The sequence below is a fragment of the Mesoplodon bidens genome, assembly GCF_964165515.1.
Source record: "Mesoplodon bidens genome assembly, chromosome: 12".
In the NCBI taxonomy this organism is placed as follows: Eukaryota; Metazoa; Chordata; class Mammalia; order Artiodactyla; family Ziphiidae; genus Mesoplodon; species Mesoplodon bidens.
The window spans coordinates 26693852-26710825 of NC_138168.1; the positions used below are offsets into that span (position 1 = coordinate 26693852).

Sequence of the window (16974 nt, forward strand, 5' to 3'; positions counted from 1 at the left end):
CCCTGGATGACCTTGCTGAACTACTGTGCTCAAACCTGTAAAAGCCTACCCCCCAAACTTCTTATTTCATGAGAAAATTAAAAGTCCATTCCTTAAGTCAGTGCTTCCCTACCTTGACCAGTCATGGCACACATATTTATATGGCACACTGACCTAAATGGACAGGTTGCTTGCAGCCAGAGGTGACTGGCCCAGAGACTTTGGCCGCCTCAGTCCCTGCCCAGCTGTCCCAAAGGCTGATGGGGATCAATAACTTGGCCATATCAGTAACCCATTTATGGCACACAAGTAGTGGTGGCAAACCAGTTGGGAAGTTCTACGTAAACCACTGAAGGTGGGGTTTTCTGAACTTTGCAGTAAAACGTATTCTAACTGATACGACATATAACCTTTATAAGTGGAGGGAGGGAAGGAGGGATGGATGGATGAAACGTGATCATATACCTATCGGTGAATTCAGAAATTATGTCATATTCAGAGGATCCTAGGAAAGGTGTCTCAGAATATATCAGGAGATAATCACAGCTTCATTAGAAAGGGAACTTGGTTTTGCTTCTCTCTGTACTTCTCACTTCCTTCTCCTCTCTCTGCATGAAAACTGCCTTTCTGTGCTTCTCCCACCAGATGGCAGGAGATGGCTGCTCCACCTTTCCAGGCCCAGTGATAGTGGGCTCAGTTCCGGAACTAGGCTACCTGGGTAGCCTAACTAGCTGTGTGACCTAGACCAAGAAACTTAACCTCTCTGTGCCTTGATTTCCTCATCTCTCAACTGTTTATAATGTTATCTACCTCAATAGGATTGTAGAAAGAATTAAATCCATTAAACTATGTAAAATCATTTTTCAAGGTGAGCACAATATAGGTTTTAGCTATTATTATTTTTGATTCCTAGGCAAGAAAATATGATTAGTTGAGTTTAGGCCAGTAATCCATTCCTATGCCCCAATCATATTTTACATAAGACCATATACTGCTACTCCTTTAGCACACGTACCTCAGCTATCATTTAATATTTGATTGAGGACTGTACTCACCACTAGACTCTAGGACCATTGCTTGTGCTCATCGATTTGTTCTCGGTGCCTAACACGGTGGTCAGAACCGCTATGAAGCACAACTCTAGGGCGCACCATTTCCATTGTATTTTATGTGCAATATGGTAGCTTGACGGTGGTCCAGTTCCAATAAGTATGCTGAATTAATGGCCCAGTCCACTATGGCTGGGGGTGCAGTTTATGGCTGCAAAGGTCTATCCTCATGAGTGGGGAGACAGCTCTGAACAAAAGGGAGAAAAGCTGAATAGAAACTTCCAAATATATCTACCATGTGCCTCATGTGGCCAGGCACAGGGAATACAAAATCAAACAAAGTCAGGCAGAGATTGCTGGTGTCATAATCCCCCCACCACTTTGTCCTTAGTTTGATATCCTTAACTGTTCTTGAGTATCAACATACTCGAGGAAGGAAGCCCAGGCTCAGAGGTTGAATCATGATTGGTTTACACTGGGTATGATAACCAGCCCCTCACCTTTGTGACCCAGTTGTGATCAATGACATGAAAAGAAAAATAGATTTAAGGGGCAGCTGTGAGGAATTTGTTCTCAAATTAAAATAAACACAGTGAGAAGGCCTGCCCCTTTCTCCTGCCTAGATGTCAAGCCAAAGACGAAAGCCAGTACTGAGTTGGTACAGTAGAATAATAGAAAGAGCCTAGAACTGAGAAGGGAAGGGAACAAATAATTGTGAATGACTAATGCAATCTACCACACAGATTCACTGCAATTCCAAATCAAAATCCCAAATTTTTCATGGAGCCTGACAAACTAATTATAAATATCTATGGAAGAGTAAAGGGCTAAGAATACTTGAGATCCTTACGAAGAATATAAAGAAGTCAGGGTAGGACTTCCATAATCAGAAATCAAGATTTAATATAAAACCGTAGATTTTCAGGCTGCATGTGACGAGCACAGGGATAGGCCAATGGAACTAAATAGAGCATCTAAAACTGATCCATACAAACATGAAAACCCATTATAAGATAGCCCTGGCATTGCAAATGAGAGGAGAAATTAACTTCAGATGGAATGTGAGAGATAAACTTTACAACTTTTAGAAGAAAATATGGGAGAATATTTTTATATCCTCAGGGTCAGGAAGGATTTCTCAAAACACATAAAAAAGTGCAAAAGACATGAGAAGTTAACAAAAGAGAAAACAAGAATAGTTAGTCACCTTTAAAGATGAACAATCAGGGCGTCCCTCGTGGCGCAGTGGTTGAGAGTCCGCCTGCCCATGCAGGGGACACAGGTTCGTGCCCCGGTCTGGGAAGATCCCACATGCCGCGGAGCGGCTGGGCCTGTGAGCCATGGCCGCTGAGCCTGCACGTCTGGAGCCTGTGCTCTGCAGTGGGAGAGGCCACAACAGTGAGAGGACTGCGTACCGCAAAAAAAAAAAAAAAAAAAAAAGATGAACAATCATACCTATAATTGGAGAAATACAAACCTCACTCATAGTAAGAAATCATTCACACCCACAGAAAAAACAAGCGCTGGCAAAGATGTGGAGCAAGGGGACTTTCATACATTGCTTTTGGGAATTAAAATTGGTACAACGGATTTAGAAAACAGTTTGGCATTACCTAGCATGTAAATTTGAACACACACATACCTTAAGACCCAACAATTAAGTTTAGATATGTATCCTAAAAACTCTTGCACACATGCCTCAGAAGAAATATTTAAGCATGTTCATAGCAACGTCGTTTGCAATAGCAAAAACTGGAGCCTACCCAATGTCTAAAAGTAAACTGGGCAAATAAATTGTAATATCTTCTTACAATGAAATACTATATGACAGAGGAACTGAATAGCTGAATCTCAGAAACAGAATGCTAAGTGAAAAAAGCAAGTTGCATAGGAATCATGCAGAATGATTCCACTTACAGAAAAGTTCAAAAACAGGCAAAACTGAACAGTACAGTATTTAGGGCTACATATGTTTGTGATGAGAATTATTATTTTTTAATTAATTAATTTTATTTTATTTATTTATTTTATTTTTGGCTGCGTTGGGTCTTCATTGCTGCACGCAGGCTTTTTCTCTGGTTGTGGTGAGCAGGGGCTACTCTTCCTTGTGGTGCACGGGCTTCTCATTGTGGTGGCTTCTCTTGTTGCGGAGCACGGCCTCTAGGCATGCGGGCTTCAGTCGTTGTGGCTCGTGGGCTCTAGAGTGCAGGCTCAGTAGTTGTGGCGCACGGGCTTAGTTGCTCCGCAGCATGTGGGATCTTCTCGGACCAGGGCTCGAACCCGTGTCTCCTGCATTGGCAGGAGGATTCTTCACCACTGCGCCACCAGGGAAGCCCTCGATAAGAGAATTATTAACACAAAATTACGGACTGTGGTTTCCTCTGGAGGACAAGGAGGTTATGATCGTGGAGGGGCACATGTAAGGTTTCTCGAGTGGAAGACTTAGCAAGGGATGGAAGTCAGAGCGGTGGGCTGAAGGACCAACCGCAGCTAATGACGCAAAAGACAGCTGGTGCAGTCAGCTCGTTAAAGAAATGTGGCTGGAAATAGGAGCAGATTATGTTCTCATAGAACAGTGAAAGCTGTCATTGGTAGAGTAGAACTTTTTTCTCATGAGGCAGAAGGAGTGGGGGTGCATGTATGAGGCTGGCTGTGATGGAGCTGGACAGAGAGGCAGAACGGAACTGCAGGCTGGGAGCCTCCCTCATATACAGGGAGCTTTAGGCTTCTCCTTTGATTAGGTGTCCAAACACTGTGTGCCCACTTGGAGACAAGCAAGCGTGATCTCCAAGCAGCTCACCTACTGCCTGCTTTGGCTCTCATGAGGCCCCTCTGCCAGGAATTGCCATTAGCTAAGGTCTGGGAACGACTGCAGACCAGTCAGTTCCCAGGAGCATTCACATGTCGTACAGGCTGGCTTCTGTTCCTTTCAGCAGGATTAATGTGCGATTGCTCTGACTGCCCATGAATGTAACTTCAAACTCCATCTCATCTCGACCGTGTGGCGATGTCATAAAAGCCTCCCGGAGGAATGGAGCACTATAGCTGTGGTTGTTTATTCAAGGGACTGGCTAGGAAAAGTCTTTAATCTGGAAAAGTCTAAGAAGGAAATGATCAGGTTGAAAGGTAATGGGTACTTACCTTGAGCTTGGGGGTTCACCTAGAACTCAGCAGTGACCTGCCTGGAGAGAAATCCAGAGCTGATGAGCAGGGAAAGGAAATGTGTTCTACCAGCTTTAGATGGGGAGCAACAGGGATGGGGGCAAATCTGAAGAAAGCCAAAGGATACTCAGAAGAGAGGTTTCACACTCTGCCACGTAAAAGCCTAGCTATGCCTTTGGGGTTGGGGGAAGTTCAGAAGTAGTGGAGGAAAATCTAGCACTTACCCTTTCCTGGTATGCATAGGGCTATTTGGATTTCTCCTGCCTAATGTTCCCTGAAGGAGAGAGGGAGACAAATATCTTAAGAAAAAGTAGGAGATCATCATGTTTTTTTCCCTGGAAACCAGGCCTATTTCAGAGGGGATAAGAAAAATCCGGTTCAAAGTAAGCTCAGGGAAGACCGAAATTCCATTCTAGGGTTCCCCACCTCCCTCTCCAGTTCTCTGTGTTCAGAGAGCAGATACCTGTCGCGCTTCTTCAAAAGGTTGAATGAGGTCCTACTCATTCATACATTCATTCAACAATAATTTACTCAGTGCTCGCTATGTTCAGGGAACTCTTCTAGATACTGAAGTAGTGACTGTCACAAACAGACAAAACCAGACGGAGTGAATGGTATGTCAAGTGTGATTTGAATATAGGAGGCAGGAAGGTTCAATGCTTTTGCCCGTTTCGTATGGGATGCTTCCGACGAGCTATTAGCAGACAAGCTTTTTGGAATAAAGGCTTCCTTTCTTCTCTCCAGCTTTCTAATGAGCCTGGATCATTCATCATTGTTGTTCAGCTTCTACTGAGACATCCCAGTTAAGTGAACTACGAACATATTGAAATACACACTTGGTCACAGGTTGAGGGATGGTTTCTCCACCCGAATCCCCTCTCCCTCCTACAAACCTCCTGGCAACCCCTGCCAGGAAAACCTCACCCAACGGCATCCGCCGTTCCTCTCCCACTTTATAAGGATGGCTCTCAGGAGGCCCCGGAAGCGGCAGCGGCCCAGCAGGGAGCTGGCTGCAGGCCAAGGCCAGCCCGAGGGTCCTGGGGGCCCCACCTCCCCTCGGGCCGCTGCCGTGCCCTAACCGGCCGCTGCGGGGCGCTGCGGCACCAGCCTCGGAGCGCGGGCGGGGCGGGGCGGGGCGCCGAGCGGGCGGCGGGCGCGGCGGCTCGGCCACAGGTAACCTGCGGGAGCGGGGAGCGCAGACCGGCGAGCGGCGGCAGGAGGCGGCGGCGCTGGGCGGCGCCGAGGCCCAGGGGCCGCCGGAGCCAGCGGGAGCCCGTGCCCATCGTCTCCTCTCGCCCCCAACGCTGTCGCCGGCATCGGTCCCAGCGGCGCAGAGAGAAAGGTACCGTGTGCCCTCACCGGGTCCCTTCGAGACCCCTCTTCATCCCAGGACCGGCGTCCCCTACTCTCGGGGGGCCTCTCATCCCGGGAGGACCGTGTCGCGGGTGGGAGCGCCCCCAGGTCGCTGTCTGTTTGGGGAGGAGTCCCAGACGGAGCGCGCTGCCCCCTTTTCTGCGGCCTCTGGGGAAGCCGGCGTTGGAGGGGGGGTTCTTCCTGGGGCACCTCCCTTGTCTCTTTCCTTCAGTTTCTTCCCTAGAATATAGAACTTTGGTGGGAGGAGGCAGAGAACTTTCTCATCTTTGCTTGTCCCCCTCCTCTTTCTCCAGTGAGCTCAAAGAGTTTGTAGAAAGTGGGGGCGGGGTGGGGGTCCCCGACCGGACGGGGAGGCCGCCCGTGTTCGGGCGTAAGGGACGGTCCCGTCTGGTGGCCAGCGTCCCCCGCCGTCCCTGGGCCTGCGGGCCGGCCTCCAAGTGACCGGGCTCGGCTCGGACGCGACAGCAGCCTGACCCCTTCCCTCACCCCTTCGAGGACCACAAAGGGCTGCAGGCGCCGGACCGTGGGGCTGCCCTACTCCGGGGAGGTCCGCTCTGGCTGGACTTAAGCTCTGTAAAGAGTTAGCAAGTGGCATCTCTCTGGGCTCAAGGGAGCGAGCACATTGTTTGGTTTGAGTTTAGACATCAGCTCCCGGACACTTGTCTTGGAAATTTCAGTGTGGTGCTTCCGGTAGATTTGAGGGGCGGGAGGGGAAGTGGAGTCTTATTTGTGACCCTAGAGGAGCGTCCGTTTCCTAGAGCGGATCAAGAATGTTTTCCCGGGGCTTACCTGGTGGCGCAGTGGTTAAGAATCCACCTGCCAATGTAGGGGACATGGGTTCGAGCCTTGCTCCAGGAAGATCCCACATGTCGCGGAGCAACTAAGCCCGTGTGCCACAACTACGGAGCCTGCGCTCTAGAGCCCGCGAGCCACAACTACCGAAGCCCGCGCGTGCTCCGCAACAAGAGAAGCCACCGCGGTGAGAAGTCTAGAGCAGCCCCTGCTCGCTACAACTAGAGAAAGCCCGAGCGCAGCAACGCAGACACAACACAGACCAAAAAGAAAAACAAAAAGAATGTTTTCCCTAAAGCATGGTGAGATGGTTTAAGTGGCGGTTGAGAGACCCCCTTTGGGGTCATGAGATTGAGTCTTGATGCCACCTGTTAGGTGTGTGACATTGGAAAACCCACTTCTTTAAACCTCAGTTTTTAGAATTGTAAACTGGGTGTATTATACATAACCTGGGGGTATGGTTGTAGAAAGTAAGTGAAATGATGCAAGTGAAAAGCTTGGCATAGCGCTCTTGAAGTTTGGGCATCCTTTTTGTGAGTCTGTTGGATGATGATATTCATTCACGTTGAGCTAATGTCTGTTAGGCCAATGGAAGTGGGCACTTGGGCAGTGAACACAAACACCCCTGGTCCACGGTGGTCCCACAGTGTACTGATGGTCTCTGATGGAGTTTCCCATCCTTAAAATAGCAATAGCAACCTGTTGTTCTCCTGCTGTAGTAGGTGCTGGACTATACATATTTATCTTTCATCATCCGTAGCAGGTGCTTAGTATCTGGTAAATGAAGAATTTTTTTTTTTTGATTAGGGATATAAATTAAAATTGGAAGAGTTTTCTGCCCTCTAGGTCCTAAATGAGATGGGGAGAGTGGAGGAAGGGTGAAAAGGTGTAAGAGCCCAGAAAACAACTGGTTGCATGTTGTTGGGAGGTATAAACCAAGGGTGATAACACAGTGCTAATTTGTTGACTCCTTGTTCGGTGGTGGCACCAAAAATTAACCTTAGCGTCCCCCTCAAACTCATCAGCCTCTCCAGAGCCCCTGCAGATAAGCATATAATCCAAGTAAAAGCAGACGACTTGTGATCCAACTCTGCTTAGAGACGAAGTACTCTTTTAACTCCCAAGGCCCTCGCATATTGGAATTCTGGTGCTGCCCCTGTGGACTATATCATACATTCAGAAAGTATCAAACGGAGAGGTGCAAATTAAAGAATAAGAACACAAGGCACACCCAAGTACCCATCACCCAGCTGAAGAACCAGTGCATCCTCAGAAGCTTGCAGGCCCGAGCACTCCTCCCTGTGGCCTTCCACTTCTCTCTCTCTCCCCAAGGAACTGATCGTCTGGATTTTGTGTTTATTTTCCCCTTTGCTTCTCACCTTAATATCTTACGTGAAAAACTCTGTGGGAGGGAAGTTTCCAAACAAGCCTTTCCACAGTAACCTGGAGCATTCCTGTGGAACGTCAAAGCAGGCTATTGACAGTAAGATGCAAACCACAGAAAGCTGAAAGTATCCAAGTGCTGGGACGGGTAGGCTGGCTGTCAGGGTCTGCCCCCAGTTTCCTTTGGCACAGGTTCTGCGGGTGTGTTCTGTGTGTGTCGGGGAGGGCCAGTCTCTTCCAACACAGCTTGGAGGCTATAATTTTGAAAGCTTTGCTTGAGCCTCTAAGAATTGGAAAAACAGTAATTTGTGTGCATGTGTTTTAGAAGTGTTAAAAAAAATATCAGCTTTCAGGGGACATTGTATTGGGATTTGAAGGATTAAGCCAGCTGAGAGTGACCTTTAAAAACGGTTTTAACCTAAATTCTTCTTCTTCTGGTTATAATGTTTGTGTTAGGGACCTTAAGTTATTCCTGTGGGCTGAATCACAGGTCTCCTCCGTGAATCTTACACATTCTGACATTTCTTGGTTAAGGCAAAGATTCCTAAACTTGGTTCATGGCCCCCTTTGTATCTAAGTAATTATTTCAGTGTCCCTAGATTTAGGTAGTTAGTAATAGTTAGGTTGAAATAACGTAATAAGTATTTATATCCTAACAACATACAAGCTGTTTGAAAAAAAAAGAATGCACATAAACTGAGAGAAAAAAATTTATATCATTCTTAAATAACCACAGCTACAAAGAGGATGTGTGTGTGTGTGTGTGTGCTGCACACACAAACTTTGGGATCAGATTGGATCCCAATCTCATTTCCTGTCCCACGTTAATTTTTCTGCAGCACTTGCTTTTTATCACAGCAACCACTGAAAGCCCAAGCCTTGCAGAGACATGATGTCATTGATAGGAATGTAATGGGATCTGATGTTGAAGCTGTGGACTCCTCCAGTCTGTAGGTTCAGTGTCCAGCACATTGAGTACACTGTGTTTCCCTTGAAATTTTCAAAAATCCTACATTTCCCCTGTGCATTTTCAACAGCTCCCGAGTGCCTTGGCGCACAGTTGGGGAATTGTTGGTCTAAGGTAAGACCCCCTTCCCAAGAGAGATCAGTTACTGAGGAAGGTGTCTGCCTGAAGTAGCCCCAGGTTAAGCTTCTGGGTGCAGTGGGCTACATCTCGGTTTTCTCCTCTGTGTAAAATGGAGTGGCTAGAGCCTTCCTCATAAGGGTCATTCAGAGGATTAAACTAGATAACGTATGTAAAATCATCTATTAAAGCCCTGGAATATAATGGAGTCTCAAGAAATGGTAGCTGTTTTAACGATTGTTAAATAGTACTAAATGAATGTCCAGTAACAGGTGTGTGTCATTGCCCCTATTTAAGAATAGCCAGTACTTGAAATCTCAACCTTAGCAAATAAACTATGAGGTAATTAGTTCACATTATAGGATGATGTATCATTTTCAAACAGAAAACTCTGGTGTACCATTGTGACACTTTTTGATTCTTCAGACCATCCTTGGAATACTCATTTTCATTGGCCACCATGTGCCCTGGTTTGGGGAGGAGGTCATAACTGATTGGATTGAGCCTGAACTTTGTCATAAGACAAAGTCTTGGGAAGTTTGGACGTAGGTTACAGGCCAAGAAATGTTTCAAGTAGGATTTAATTTCCACATATACTTTTGGCACAGAGAGCAGATAATCTTTTCCGATGAAACAGTTTTTATTAAACTGTAGAGCATCCCATGATAATTCCTATCAATAAGTGGCACTTGTTAATCCTCCAAGGAAAGGCTGACTTGGATAGCGATGTCGCAGATGGCTGTCACGGTGCCTTTTAGGTAACATAGACCTTTCCTCCCTTGTTCTATTCCTTGCCCAGATCCCAAGCGTAAGCTAGGACCTGGTGATATTTTAACAATTTGTGAGAATACACTCAATAGTGATGTTTCCCTAGCATAGTTGTAGATTCTTATTGTTGCTTTCTTCAGTCATTTATCATTGGGAAGCCTATACAGCACCATAGGTGATGCTTCCAAATTGACATAAAATTTTTTTTCTGTTTGTTTTGGTTTATAATGTTGAGGGTTTTTTCTCCCTCTATAAAGTTTGGATATATGTTTGTGTGTGAGAAAGTATTTGATTCTTCTGAACTGATAATTCCATTTTTTCCATTTCACACCCATCTATAAATTATCAGCATTATTTTTACTTAACATATTGCTCCTTTCTTAAAAAATAAGAATTTCATATCTTGCCTTGGGTTAAGCTGATTATATTTAACATTCAACATCTTTTTTTTAAAGTATAGCTGACTTAACAATATTATATTAGTTTCAGGTATACAACATGGTAATTCAATATTTTTATAGATAATGCTCAATGCCTTATGGTTTTAGGGTATAAAGTAGAAAACTGCATTGTAGATAATAAAATGTGGATTAGAATGAATTGCTTTCTACTTTTTGTCTGCAACTCTTAATTAAAAGAAAACTGACAGTCAGAAAGTTTGAGCATCCATTTAACTATTAGAATCTGATATTAGGCACAAAGTGCTTTGCAAAATGCTTGACTCTTTTTCTTAAAGGCTATAATCCATTTATAGTTATTATAAAATATTGACTATATTCCCTATGTTGTACAATATATTCTTGTAGCTTATTTTATACCTAATAGCTTGTATCTCTTAGTCCCCTACCGCTATACTGCCCCTCCTCCCTCCCTCTTCCCACTGGTAACCATTAGTTTGTTCTCTGTATCTGTCAGTCTCCTTTTTTTTTGTTGTATTCACTAGTTTGTTGTATTTTTTAGATTCCACATATAAGTGATACCATACAGTATTTGTCTTCCTCTGTCTGACTTATTTCACTTAGCATAATGCCCTCCAAGTCCATCCATGTTGCTGTAAATGGCAAAATTTCATTCTTTTGTATGGCTGAATAATATTCCTATGTGTTTGTGTATATATATACCACATCTTCTTTATCCATTCATCTGTCTTTATTAATACATTTATTTATTTATTTTGGACTGCGTTGGGTCTTTGTTGCTGTGCACAGGCTTTCTCTAGTTGTGGCGAGCAGGGGCTACTCTTCATTGAGGTGCACGGGCTTCTCATTTCAGCGGCTTCTCTTGTTGCAGAGCATGGGCTCTAGGCACGCCGGCTTCAGTACTTGTGGCACACAGGCTCCGGTAGTTGTGGCACGCGGGGTCTAGAGCACAGGCTTAGTAGTTGTGGCACACGGGTTTAGTTGCTCTGTGGCATGTGGGATCTTCCCGGACCAGGGCTCGAACCCGTGTCCCCTGCATTGGCAGGCGGGTTCTCAACCACTGCACCACCAGGGAAATCCTATCCATTCATCTGTTGATGGACACTTAGGTTGCTTCCATATCTTGGCAATTGTAAATAATGCTGCTATAAACATGGGGGTGCATGTATCTTTTCGAGTTAGTGTTTTTGTTTTTTTCAGATATTTACCCAGGAGTGGAATTGCTGGGTCATGTGGTAGTTCTATTTTTAGCTTTTTGAGAAACCTCCATACTGTTTTCCATAGTGGCTACACCAGTTTTCATTCCCACCAACAGTGGAAGAGGGTTCCCTTTTCTCCACACCCTCTCCAGCATTTGTTATTTGTGTTCTTTTTTTTTTTTTTTGGTGGTACACGGGCCCCTCACTGTTGTGGCCTCTCCCGTTGCGGAGCACAGGCTCCGGATGCGCAGGCTCAGTGGCCATGGCTCACGGGCCCAGCCGCTCCGCGACATGTGGGATCTTCCTGGACCAGGGCACTAACCCGTGTCCCGTGCGTCGGCAGGGGGACTCTCAACCACTGCACCACCAGGGAAACCCTGTGTTCTTTTTGATGATCGTCATGCTGACAGGTGTGAGGTGATATCTCATTGTGGTTTTGATTTGCATTTCCCCGATGATTAGCAATATTGGCATCTTTTCGTGTGTCTGTTGACCATCTGGGAACTGCTTGACTCTTAATATCTTCATGTAAAACTAGGAAAGGGTATGTAAGGAGGAAAAGGTTTAATTTAAATTTGGGAGTTTATTGGTAGCTGAATGGACTTAATTTCATGTACATCACTGATTTGTCTTCAGTTCCAGAATGGAGATTATGGGAAATATTTCTGTCCATGATAGTGAAAAGCATTCTTTAAAAAAAGGTGAATTTGGGACTTCCCTGGTGGCGCAGTGGTTAAGAATCCGCCTGGCAATGCAGGAGACATGGGTTCGAGCCCTGGGCCGGGAAGATTCCACATGCTGCGGAGCAACTAAGCCCGTGCGCCACGATTACTGAGCCTGTGCTCTAGAGCCCGAGTCACAACTATTGAGCCTGCGTGCCACAACTACTGAATCCCGCGCGCCTAGAGCCTGTGCTCTGCAACAAGAGGAGCCACCGCAGTGAGAAGCCCTCGCACCGCAACGAAGAGCAGCCCCCGCTCGCCGCAACTAGAGAAAGCCTGCATGCAGCAACAAAGACCCAACACAGCCATAAATTAAATAAATAAATGAATTTATTTAAAAAATAAAAATAAAAAAAGGTGAATTTAATGGAGATAGATATCAGCAGATAGTAACCAAGAATGGAGAAGTAGTTCGAAGTAAACTAGTATTAACAGCTAAACAGGAATCAGCAAGGCTTTTTTTTTTTTTTTTTGGTTTATTTTTGTTTCTGTAAAGGACATATGCTTTGAGAAATGTTTGTAAAAGGAATAAATACAAAAGAATAAGGTCAGTTTTCCTTGCAGATATTAAGTAGATAAGAGGTGAAAACAGAACTTAGTTCTTTCAAGGTTGTGACATTTTCCACATTAGCTCTAGGAACCCTGTTCTCCATCATCTCGTCGGGTTGGATGGAGGGGCACATCCGGGGTCCTTGAGGAGGATGGAAGGACATTGGATGGACATCAGGAAACGTAGTGTAGTCCTGGCCACCAACTTGCTGTGGAGCTCTAGAAAATATCTCAGAGCCTCGGTTTTCTCTTCACTAAGAGGACTAGACCAAAATATTATTTTTTAAAAGGTATGGTTTTGTGAAATCATTCATATTCACAGTGTAAAAGCAACACTCTTTTTTTTCCTCACTTCGAAAGATCGGTGCCCTTGAATCAACCTGATGGTCTGTGAGCCAAAGAGAGCTAATGAGATTGTTAACCTGATGTAACCTGATGACTTCCTATTATTATGAACATCAATAGCTTACTGTGTAGAGTCCTTTCAGACTATGTATGCGTGTATTCACATTTTAGAATATAAACCCAAAGTACCACCTTATTCTAAAACCTGATTCCAAGGTCAGAAAATTTATATTCTTTTTTCAGTAAATTAGAGTTTTCAGTTTTTAAAAATGTCAGCATTTTATTCTAACTCTGGGAAAGTCCCAAGGAAATTGCCTCTAGGTGGTGAGTTTTAGGAGTATTGGGTGTTTTTCCCCCTCTGCATCTGTACGGAAATTTTAAGGCTTCTTACAATGAACATATATTTAGTTTATAATCAGAAAAATAAATTAGTTAAAAAGTTTAAAAAATTACACAAGAAAATTCATTATTAATCAAATGTACTCAAAAAATACTTTGTTCCCATAATGGAACTATTTAGATGTTCTAGTAACTAAAATATTTGCTTAATGAGAGGTGAAAATGTAATGACATGAGATGGACCTATTTTTTTTTAAATTTTATTTATTTTTTATTTATTTATTTTTGGCTGCGTTGGGTCTTTGTTGCTGCACACGGGCTTTCTCTAGTTGCGGCGAGTGGGGACTACTCTTTGTTGCAGTGTGTGAGCTTCTCATTGCAGTGGCTTCTCTAGTCACGGAGCATGGGCTCTAGGCACGCAGGCTTCAGTAGTTGTAGCACGCGGGCTCAGTAGTTGTGACTCGCAGGCTCTAGAGCGCAGGCTCGGTAGTTCCGGCACGTGGGTTTAGTTGCTCTGCAGCATGTGGGATCTTCCCGGACCAGGGCTCGAACCCGTGTCCCCTGCACTGGCAGGCGGATTCTTAACCACTGTGCTACCAGGGAAGCCCAAGATGAACCTATTTTATCATGGTTAGATGGTAGTGATTTGAATTTATTATTGAGGATGAAAAATAAATCATGAGCAATTTGACTTGGAAATTTTCAATTCAGAGTTTTCACAAAACTAAAAGTTAGTTCTCTTTCTTTGGCAGGGATAACATGTCTCATGCCAGTTTTTTTTTTTTTTTTTTTTTTTTTTTTTTTTTTTCTTTTTGCGGTATGCGGGCCTCTCACTGTTGTGGCCTCTCCCGTTGCGGAGCACAGGCTCCGGACGCGCAGGCCCAGCGGCCATGGCTCACGGGCCCAGCCGCTCCGCGGCATATGGGATCCCCCCAGACCGGGGCACGAACCCGTATCCCCTGCATCGGCAGGCGGACTCCCAACCACTGCGCCACCAGGGAGGCCCGCCAGTTTTTTTTTTAATTAATGAATTAATTAACTTAGTTTTGGCTGCATTGGGTCTTCGTTGTGGTGTGTGGGCTTCTCATTGCAGTGGCTTCTCTTGTTGTGGAGCATGGGCTCTAGGCGCATGGGCTTCAGTAGTTGTGGCATGTGGGCTCAGTAGTTGTGGCTCGCAGGCTCTAGAACGCAGGCTCAGTAGTTGTGGCACACTGGCTTAGTTGTTCTGCAGAATGTGGGATCTTCCCAGACCAGGGCTCGAACCCGTGTCCCCTGCATTGGCAGGTGGATTCTTTACCACTGCACCACCAGGGAAGTCCCTAGTGCCAGTTTTTAAACTTACTTTCTAGCTAGAAAATACCAAGTGAACTGTAAGTCTCAGCTGAAATTCTGAATTTGACCCAATTTAGGTAGAATGTTGAGATGCACTATATACTGTTTTATATTAGGCCATATGTAGTATAAAATATTGAAGTACCAAAGAGCAGACTTCTTGAGTAGGTATATATAGATGCATTTGAGTATCCTAGCTGTGCCCCAGGCATCTTACTGGGTTAGATGCCTGGCTCTGGCACCTATTGGTTGTAACTTTTTTTTTTTTTTTTTTCTTTTTGCGGTACGCGGGCCTCTCACTGTTGTGGCCTCTCCCGTTGCGGAGCACAGGCTCTGGATGCACAGGCTCAGCGGCCATGGCTCACGGGCCCAGCCGCTCCGTGGCATGTGGGAGCCTCCCAGACCGGGGCACAAACCCATGTCCCCTGCATCGGCAGGTGGACTCCCAACCACTGCGCCACCAGGGAAGCCCTGGTTGTAACATTTTTGACGGTTTACTTAACCTCATTATGCCTCAGTTTCCTAGTCTGTAAAATGGGGATTTGAAACAGTTTTGTACTCTGACTATGGTGGTAGTTACATGAATCTATGAATGTGATAAAATTCATAGAACTACACACACACAAACATACACACACACACAAACACTGTGAGCCCATGGAAGAAGTGAAATCCAAATAAGTTCTGTAAGTTTACTTAATAATATTATACCAGTGCCAGTTTCCTTGTTTTGATAATTGTACTATGGTTATGTAAGATATTACCATTGGGAGATAGGGTACACAGGAACTCTCTGCATTATTTTTTTATTGTGATAAAATATACACAACATAAAATTTACCGTTTCAATAATTTTTTAAGTATGCAGTTCAGTGGCATTAATCATATTCACATTGCTGTGTAACCATCACCACTGTCAGTCTCCAGAGCTTTTTCATCATCCTAAACTGAAACTCTGTACCCGTTAAACGATAACTCCCCAATCCCATCTCCCCCAGGCCCCTGGTAGCCACTATTCTACTTTCTTTCTCTGTCAGTTTGATTCTAGATGCCTCCTATAAGTGGAATCATACAATATTTGTTCTTTTGTGACTGGCTTATTGTACTTACTCTTAATACCTTTGAGGTTCATGGACTATTTTTGCAAGTTCTATGTGAGACTAATGTTGTTTCAAAATAAAGTTTTAAAAAGTGAAAAAAAAAATCCCATTGATGGGGCCCCACTGCTGGACTGTACCAAGGCCTAGAGGTTAAGAGCAGTGCAGGATGGCCAGAAAGGCCAAGGAGTGACATTACCTCTCTTTCCTCTTCCTCCTTATGCCCAGTCATAGGAGAAGAGATGCAAGAAAGAGCTGTGTTCTCTCTTGTATAGGGAAGAGCCTGCATTATTTATTAGTAGGTTCCTATATCAACCTGAGGAGCAGCTATTAAATCTCCTACTAAAATAGGGATTCTTTTTGTTGTTGTTTTGATGTTTCTGAAAACATGCTTGATTTTTAAAAAGAATTTTTATTGGAGTATAGTTGAGTTACAATGTTGTGTTAGTTTCAGGTGTACAGCAAGGTGAATCAGCTATACATATACACATATCCACTCTTTTTTAGATTCTATTCCCATATAGGCCATTACAGAGTACTGAGTAGAGTTGCCTGTGCTATATAGTAGGTCCTTATTAGTTATCTATTTTATATATAGTAGTGTGTATATGTCAATCCCAATTTCCCAATCTATCCCTCCCCCCCTTACCCCCTGGTAACATAAGTTTGTTTTCTTTTTTCTTTTTAAAGGCATTATATTATTTATTTATTTAATATTTATTTATTTATTTGACTGCACTGGGTCTTAGTTGCGGCACACGAACTCTTAGTTGTGGCATGTGGGATCTAGTTCCCTGACCAGGGATTGAACCCAGGCCCCCCTGCACTGGGAGCATGGAGTCTTAGCCACTGGACCACCAGGAAAGTCCCCATAAGTGTGCTTTCTACATCTGTAACTCTATTTTTATTTTGTAGGTAAGTTCATTTGTACTCCTTTTTTAGATTCCACATATAATCATATAAATATGATATTGTCTTTCTCTGTCTGACTTACTTTGAAATAGGGATTCTTAACCTGAGGTTCATTGGTGGGCTACAGATGCTCTAAGAGCTCCCAGAATTTAGGTGTAGGTATTTAAGTGAATGCTCATTTGTATATATGAAAGGGAAGACATTCCATAGCTTTTGTTATATTCTCACATGGTTCCCTAACCCAAAAATGGTTAGTAAGCAATGCAAGAAAATGTTGTTTACAGAGCTCTACCCACCGCATAACAGGCTCTTTCACTTGGGTGTCTTAGCCCCTTTCAGTTTTCTGGTATATGTTTCCCCTTACCAGCCTCCAGAGGCTTTCTTTCTGTTTAAACCTGAGAGAAGCCAGAACAATTCTTTCCCCTCAGAGCCTCCTGCCATTCTCTCCTATATCCTACAAATTCCAGGA

General features: G+C 44.4%; 1 protein-coding gene across 2 annotated transcripts in view; it reads left to right on the top strand.

Annotated features, from left to right (window-relative positions):
• Positions 1-5373: 5373 nt before the first annotated feature.
• Positions 5374-16974, top strand: part of ANKRD6 (ankyrin repeat domain 6) — a 213628-nt gene continuing 202027 nt past the window's right edge. For both annotated transcript variants that reach the window (XM_081250564.1, XM_081250566.1), the window contains exon 1: positions 5374-5532. The gene's annotated coding sequence lies outside the window, so the exon portion shown is untranslated. The remainder of the gene's footprint in view (positions 5533-16974) is intronic.